We start from the raw sequence: 8,945 nt of genomic DNA on the forward strand, positions 1-8,945 counted from the left end.
CAGAGCTTGTGACCAAAGGTGAAGGTTATGAAATTATATTTGAATTTTATACAGCCTTCATAAAATTAGACGGTAGGAAAAACATGGGGCAAAGTACCTGAGATGAACTTTCTAATTCATCCTTGGGAGGTTGTAGTTTCTCTTGGTCCAGCAGACCAACACCAGTAGTAGCCATCACCAGCTAGAGTCCAAAACAGATGAGTTGTAGTCTTACGAGCCTGCTGTTTGGGACTGGCCAGAATAAGAGCTGGGATACTGTCCTCTAGTAAAATGATTGTGGTGTTGTCTCAAATAGGTGAAAATAATACAAATAAGTCTCAAAATATACCCATGAGACCCACCCAAGAAAATTCCACATGTGGGAAACTGCAAATATACAAGAATGTGTTCATAAGTAATAAATATCTGCAATGCTTTTAATCATTCAGTGAAGTAGTCTGGTATTAAAGTTTGAGTTAGCTAAACAAGTGAAAGAATATGAGTTCATGTGGGTATTTTTGGTCATTTGTTTGGCTCTTTGCTGTTTGTGTCCATAAAAAGAGCTGGATGTTAACCTAATAGAAATCCTCTAATCCAGTGACCTGGTGGATGTTAAGATGTTAAAAGTAACCCTCTGAGCCTGTGTTACTCAGTCCACACCACTCACATTGGACCTAAAGATAGATGGAGGTGTGGTCCACCCATGAGGCTGCAGATGGAGAGACGGACAGAAGGAAAAGACAAAGAGACAAACAGAGATGCACCAAGAGGCAGACAGAGATACACAGCTATTCAAACTTTGCTGTTCCATCCCAGCCTTATTGGAAAAGCCTCTACAGTGAGCTCAGCACTGAAATTAGATATTGATCCTGCACCTCCTCCCCCTCCTCCTTTGGCTCTGCACACATTCCCTTCGCTTTCATTTAGTCCTTCTGACTCTTGAGATTCATTCGACTGGGATTCTTCTCATTTATGCATCCTTGCTTCCACCCCTTGCATCCTCACACTTAGGACATAAGGAGAGACGTGAGGAGAGAATAACTGATGCACCTTCAGATTAGTCAGTTATATGTGCTCTGAAAAGCTATTTCTTTATTAATTGGGAAGATATAGAAGCATATTATTGGCCTTATTGTCTTTTTATACTTAGGTGTATATTTAATTAAGACTCAGTGGGAAAAGACAAAATTTATGAAAATAAAAGAACATTTTCATAAAAGATGTAATATCATTTCATCCAGCTAAGGTTAGGTTTAGAAAAATATGACCTAGCAGACATGCTTCTCTGTCTGACACATGAAGTGTAACTCTTCTAGAAAAACATAAAAAAAAACCCCATTAAAAATCACTATTTAATGTAATCTTGTTTCTCAAAAGGCTTTTTGGCACACAGTTTAACATTCAATCTTGCATTCTTCCTACTGGCCAGCAGGAGGCCTACTTTTAAACTTTGGAGCTTAAAGAAAGGAAGCCAGCGCTGGAGTGCTAAAAAGTGCAGTTCGTCTAATGTCCACTTGAGGCTGGCTCCCACAGGTGGATGGTGACACAGGCGGCTGTAGCTGACCTCCAAACCATGTTTGTGCTGCTGGTGCTTTATGGATGAAGCTTGCTAACCAAGGCTGCTAACCTCTTATAAGCCGTAATAAATCTGACAGACGTGAGTGTGCCTGCTTTTTGTATCAAGTCTTGCAAAAGTCTCAAAACTGAGCACTGCAAACACAGACTACAAACATGGAACATTTAGTTATTCAGCTTAAAGCACAGACTTCTCTGCACAGCCTGTATTTTCTAACACACAGATGATTTAATTCCCCTTAAAATGCGATCATGAATGCAACACAGGAACATATGGACATAAAATGTTCAAGGCTTGTTTTTCTCCCTTCAGCCCTGCAGTTCTTTCTTCCTTTGCCATCGTGTACATATGAAACGCTGAAGCACACAGCAAATGTTCAGCAGGCGTGCGTCATTGTGGTGACTCATGGACGCTTGAGCACAGTGTGTGCGTTTGTGTATCGCTCACAGCTACACAAAACCCAAAGTTCCTGGAAGCAAGAGGCAGTCTGAGAGTAGACATGCTCGCTATATCAACAAATTAATCTCTACAACAAACCTTTTGTGTGAACTTCAGCAGTCGAGCCTCTCACTGTTGAATGGGAGTGTTGTTGTCAGCTCAGCTGGCATTCCTACTGTGTTACCTCTTTATTAAAACCATATTTAAGGTCTAAAAATGAGCCATGATCTGTTAATTAAAAGAGCTGAGCTTTGAAGCCTGAACTGAGTATTCAATATAAATCAAATCCTGCATGTTTGGTGTTACTTTATAATATATTCAACTTTTATGGCAACTGGGGGTCCAACTAAATCGCCAGAAACTTTGACTTTGAAATTTAGGCTGTAGTACAGTTGATAATTAAGCCTATTTAGCAAAATAACTGGTCAACTGGAGTCTTTGAACTGGACGCCTGGACTGTGTTTGTGCTGTTGGTGCCATTTGGAAAATTTTTAATGCAGTTATCTGAAAATAATACAGCTTGCTGTGCAGTTAATTGTACTAACAGACCGTCCATCTGCACTTTGGTTTCAGTGGGATTTTATTTGGATGTTACGGTCGTGTTTGTGGGTTTCTGTTTGGTTTGTTATCTCTCATGTTTCTTCATTTTTATTTTGTCTCCTCTTGCTTAAGTCACCATTTGTGTGTTGTTTTTTTTCCATGTTTAGTTGCTTACTGTTTAATTTTGACAATCATTTCGTCTCTTGTTTTTTTACTCAGGTTTACTTTCCCGCTTCATTGTCCTTGATTAGTTTCAGCTGTGTCTTGTTTCCCAGGTGTTTCCTCTCTCTCTGATTAGCGCTCATTGTGTCTGAGAGTATTTACATTATCATAGTATTTTGTATTTTATTTCCCTCTGTTCTTTGTGTGAGTATCTGTTTATCTGCCCTTCAGTGTGTTTTGAATATGTTTTGGATTTTGGATCAGGCATTGCGTTTGTTCCCCAGTACTTTGTTCTTTTTTAATGGACTTCTGCTTTCCACCTGGTAAGTAATTTATTCACATCTGTCTTTGAGTCCTTATCGCTTAATTATTACTCATCCCGCTCATTCAAATATAACCACTGCTGGATTAAAACACCAAAACAGTATAGGCCTATATGCTAACATTGAGGCTTCAAAAACTAATGGATCATGTCTCAGTGGTCACAGTCACTTTTACTATACATTCTATGGTAGTCCCACTGTGCACTGTGGTCTGAGAATTGTCCTTCATGTAATGCACTTATGTTATTGTCTGCTCACGCTGTGCACATTATGCTCGTTCAGACCAAAACAACCACACCCAGACCCTTTGGAGGAAGTAGTCTGGATCCAATTCCAAAAGAACTCCAGAGCAGTTTGTTGATGGTGAGAATGTGATGCAACTTCAATGCAACTCGAAGTTTAAGCTAAACACCTTCACTCAACCAGGTATGCTTTGCATTTTGAGATGCGGCAGACGTCCAGACTACAGATTTGCCTGAAATATTGCCCAGATAAATGCAAATATTAGGAGTAAACTCTAGATGTTATCTACTAGTCCAGAACACAGCACTTTCTTCCTGTATTTACTTCTGTTGCTCCCACCCCAGAATCTTCTGGCCAATGAGAAGACTGAACGTTCTCACGTTTGCTCAGTATTTTTCTCTGCATGAAAGGAAACCAAACCAGAACAAAATCTACAAGTTTTCACAAATGAACAAATGAACTCCAAGTGTGATAGTGTTCACAGAGCAAAACAAAAACAGAAACCACCATCTACTTGGATTCCTTTAGCATTGCGCTGAACCAATGCACTTTGAGAGGGTCCTTTTTTAGCCAATGAACAGTGTCCTTTGGTGGCAGTGTGTGAGTCACCAGCTGTCACATTATTGGCCACTGCGTCACTCCATTTTAGGAGGTTGGAGGGTCAGTGGTTTATTGGCCAGGAGACCACAGTTCATATCCTTCTTGGACCCAGCAAACATTTAAACGCTACGGAAGAGGATTAGGGCCACTGGGGAAAAAAAAAGAGAGTGGGCACATGTTTTTTTTCTTCTTTTCCAGAATTCTGAGAAAAAAGTCAGAATTCTGAGATTAAAGTCAGAATTCTGAGAAAAAAGTCAGAATTCTGAGATTAAAGTCAGAATTCTGAGATTAAAATCAGAATTCTGAGAAAAAAGTCAGAATTCTGAGATTAAAGTCAGAATTCTGAGAAAAAAGTCAGAATTCTGAGATTAAAGTCAGAATTCTGAGATTAAAATCAGAATTCTGAGAAAAAAGTCAGAATTCTGAGATTAAAGTCAGAATTCTGAGAAAAAAGTCAGAATTCTGAGATTAAAGTCAGAATTCTGAGAAAAAAGTCAGAATTCTGAGATTAAAGTCAGAATTCTGAGATTAAAATCAGAATTCTGAGAAAAAAGTCAGAATTCTGAGATTAAAGTCAGAATTCTTTTTTTTTTCTTTCCAGTGGCCCTAATCCTCTTCCGTAAAACGCTGAATAAAAGTAGTTACAAAATCGATGGGATCTTGAGGTTGTCGCAATGATCTCTCGACGCAGTCATTGAATATTACCTGACCATCCCTATTAGACCTGCTAGCAAGAAAAGAATATGTATATTGCAGCTGTTCTCTCACTCATCTCACTGAGGACCACTAATCATCTTACTGAGCTAAGAATCTCCCCTCACAAATATGAAATATTTCACGTTGTAATGGTCCAGCATGTCCAGCACGAGACCATTTGGTGACTAACTTAGTTATTGTTATTTAACAAATTTATTAAAAGAAACAATTTTCACAAAGAAATTGGATGAGGAAGGACTTTATCAGGCACTGAGAATAGAATAGAATAGAATAGAATAGCTTTTTATTGTAGAAGAAGTATTTGAATCTCCATATGTGTAAATACACATATAGATATTTGTAGGTAGGCGTATACAGATAGACGTGTTTGTATATACATATATATACATGCACGTGTAAAAGTAAATATATTTATATAATAAATATTATTATATAAATAGGATTATTTATTAAAACTATTAAATTACTAATAAATGAAAGATTATGTGTTGTAGGTAATTGAGTATGGGTGCACATGTATATATGTGTGTATATATCGATATATTACATTTGTGAACACAAAGGCGAGAGAATGAGATGAATATAGACAGAAAGGAGGGCTGTAATTATGTTTATATTTTTCCTACTCTCTCTTAAGGATAAAATTGAAGTTTTTTTTTAAATATACAACTGATTAATATATTGGCTATTTTTGTTTTGCATTTACAAACTATGAATTACACTTTTTTGTAATGTTCAGAATAAACGTCTATCAAGAAACTCCTTCACTGCAGTAATCTGCCAGCAGATGGTTATTCAGCATCCACACGTTTGCTGGCTACTTTTACTCATTCTTTAGGTCTAGATCCTAAAACGTACTTTGTTAGATTTAGGAAACGGTAACCCTGCACCTTAAAAATAACAAGCTTGGAGTGACTGGCTCACGTCATGTTTACTATGTCCTGGCACAGGACAACTTGCAACGTGCCACTGGTTTGACAAGACAGTTTGAGTTCCCAGAAATGAGAACGTGGTTTATTCAGTGGAGGAAAATCAGACTGAACTCTGTCCTCTCACTTTTAACAATGTGATGTGGGAGGTCTCTCTATAAATGTCATAAGTTCCAAGAGTTTCACTGGGAGGGACACATGGACTAACAGAAGTTCAGATTTTTCTGCACCACTGCTCCTCTGTAGCTCAAAGCAGTCAGTAAAAACAATAAAGTTTTAAAATGTTCAAAAATCTTAGAACATTTGCACAATGGTGGTTGAGGATGGTTAGAAGCGTGACAGAAGTGAGGATTTGGCTTACTTTTATGAAACTAAAGGAGCTGCCGACTTGACAGCCACCACCACAGACAAGCTCCATTGTCGTGCCAGCAGCTCCTGCTGTGACGAGTCTGCGAGGGCGACATCAGATCTGCAGCCCCTCAACAAGCCTGCCATTCAAACACAGCTGTAAGTAGATGAAAACACAGTCAATGAGAATACTAAACAAACTCTTTCAAAATAAAACAGGAAAGACTAAACTTAACTCAGTAAACTTTCAACTAATACCCAAACACAATAGATAGAGATCAGTACAAAAAACATGAAAGACACATTTTATTCATCTTGGTTAGAAGGGTGGATGACTATGTGAAATGTCTATTGTGAACATAGATTGTATGTAAAAAGACAGGTAACACCAGTATGAAACTACCCTAAACCTGCATTCTTTCAACAGATAACAGTTTGTCTGGCATATCTCAGCATGGTGTGCACTGTGTACTTAAAAATTTTGAAGAAACTGGACAATGAAGAAGTGTCAGGTCCAAACAACTATCTACAGCAGATGAACATGATCTGAAAGTCATGTCCTTAAGAAATAGGAACAATTCCAGGAAAGACCTGACACAAGACCCGAGATCATTTAGTCCTTTAGCTGATCCATATGCTGTTCACTGAAGCCTCATCAGAAATGGTCTCAGTGGAAGGACAGCTGTCAAGAAGCCATTTTTAAGGAAGGGCAACATCTTACATTTTAGAATGATGAAACTGATGGTAATGACCCAAACACACTGTCAGTGCAGAAAAAGCATATCTGGATAGAAAAACACAGAGTGGAACACTGCCAGTCATGGATTGGCCTCCCCAGAGCCCCGACCTCAACATTACAGATGCAGTGTGGGATCATCCTGATTAAGAATGGAACAAACACAGAAACATTCAAAGAAGAGCTTTGGGGTGTTATTAGTGGATTTCCCCCCCTGATTTTCAGATACTATTTATCTTCTGTAGATAGCACTTGCAGGTCTGCCTTCTTCTTTTGTCTTCCAATTGTCCAGTTTCCTCAATTATTTTTAAGGACACACTGCACACCATGCTGAAATATGCCAGGTTTTCAGCTAAGAGCTCTTTGGGAATCGCCTTGTTGATGCAGAAAAGCTATTTTATGGCTGTCAAACTGTGTTGCCTTTGGCATTTTTCTTGGATTCAATTAAAGAAATGAGACCACATTATGTGTTTTTGCTGCACACTGCAACAAACCACCTAAAGATAAAAATTAAAATTGGTTCTATGCCAAATTTCCTGTTATATGTAGACACAACAGTGGTTCATCCCTCAAATTAGGTGCTTTTTTAATGCTTGAATGAGTAATAAGTCTGGGTTATGACTTAAAATTGTCAGGTACAAAGTGTGAAAAAGCAGCCAATATCTAAAGAAAAACTTTGAAATACCTTCATTTGCACAGCATACAAACAAAACAAAAAAAACTTATAAGGATGTTTTAAAATGCACATAAAGGAAATCTATTAACTGCAAATTAGCTGAAAGTCACTTGTAAACAGTACACAGTATAGCGCAGGGAGAGTGCACAGCCATATTATATTAAAAAGGCAAACAAATGCATGCTCCGGCAGTTATACGCTGTAGTCTGTGCATTTGTACAGTTGGATCGATTAATTTAAAAGGAATGCATCTAACTACAGCTACACAAACAAGACATATTTATCATGCTTATAGTGGTTAGCAGCACAAAACCCTGCTTCACGCACTAAAATGTAATTTAAAAAAAATCCACCTCCTGACATGTGTTAACCTTTGATGTTATCTCACATTCAACAGCGGTTTGCTTCTGTTTTTTTAATTTTATTTTAGATGAACGGTACAGAACAGAAACAGAGCAATCCACGAGTGCTCACCAAGAAGAAAATAACAACCAGCGCTTTACTCCCCCTCCCTTCCCATATCTTCTTTCTCTCTCCTCCTATCTCCCATGGGCTCACCTTCACTCATCACCTCATCTATTTTTCCCCTTCTGTTGCCAGGCAACAGACAGGAAGAGCATCACTTGGAGACGTCAAAACCACAGGAAGAGCTCACAGAAAGACGCATCACGCAGATGTGCCATGAAACATCGAGGGTCTAGTCGAATAAAACCGCCTCTCTCCGTGATGGGAAATGCCACGGGGTCCAAGAAAGATGTCAAGGAGGACGTTTGGGCCGTAGCAAATGTAAACACAATGAGGAGGAACTCAGATTTGGTAATTTATTCAGCACAGCTCATCCTGTGTATGGGAGCAAATGCTTTGTTATTTATATCCAGCACAGCAGTGGGCTGAAAGAGTCCATAATGAATAAACTGGCAACAAAGGATAATGCACTGTTCCTTAAATGAAAACAAATTTAACGATAAAGGAAACTGGCATGATCTTTAAAATAGTGTCAACATAAGTGTATCACGTAGTATGAATGTGATTAAAAGGAACAATGAAAACCCCCAAATCCCTCAAAATATGCACATTTGATCTGTTAAAGCTGATTTAATCGCACCATCGAGCTGACAAAACAAACTACTGCAGTTCCTCCAGTGGCCACTTGAGGCTGTTTCCAAATATGAGTCAATCCCCATAGACTCCCATTTTAAAATCAGGGGGTTGTTTTTGTTATAATCCATCCATCTGGATATTATCAAGGCTTCCAGTTTGCCCTGATGGTATTAGGGGCGTGGCCTCTTTGACTGGCAGGTGGATGGTGAACCAGGCAGCTAATGGCACCAAGATGGCGGCGCGTGAACAACGCGAGGCTCAGTGTCTCTCCAGAATCTGCTATTTAGCGGTTTTTTATCTACTTTTAACCGGATTATTCATCCAGAATTGCTGTGCGTTGCTGACCTACAGCAGACAAGAGATTCTGGACATCTGGACTCATAACTCCAACAGTTTTATCGCCGATCTCCGACTCATCCCAGAGATCTCCAGAACACCGGAGGCTGCCCACTCTCCCCGGCCGGGCGGAAGTGCACGCAGACGGCGCCGAGAACGTAAACAAAGGCGAGGTAGGCGCGGAGGGCTACGGGCTAAGCTAAAGCTAACACCACATCGGCTGCCTTTACCCAGTATTTTC

At 39.2% G+C, this 8,945-nt stretch overlaps 1 long non-coding RNA gene across 3 annotated transcripts; it reads left to right on the forward strand.

Annotated features, from left to right (window-relative positions):
• The first annotated feature begins 2,881 nt into the window (after positions 1-2,881).
• Positions 2,882-8,374, forward strand: LOC120441321. 3 transcript variants are annotated; one of them, XR_005613984.1, is made up of 3 exons: positions 2,882-3,018; positions 3,301-3,444; positions 7,868-8,374. It is a non-coding gene; the product is annotated as an uncharacterized LOC120441321 (long non-coding RNA). The 3 variants fall into 3 exon arrangements; XR_005613985.1 differs by having other exon boundaries at positions 3,301-3,381; XR_005613986.1 differs by lacking the exon at positions 7,868-8,374 and adding an exon at positions 5,885-6,015.
• Positions 8,375-8,945: the final 571 nt, after the last annotated feature.

This window comes from Oreochromis aureus, linkage group 7, assembly GCF_013358895.1.
Source record: "Oreochromis aureus strain Israel breed Guangdong linkage group 7, ZZ_aureus, whole genome shotgun sequence".
Taxonomy (NCBI): Eukaryota; Metazoa; Chordata; class Actinopteri; order Cichliformes; family Cichlidae; genus Oreochromis; species Oreochromis aureus.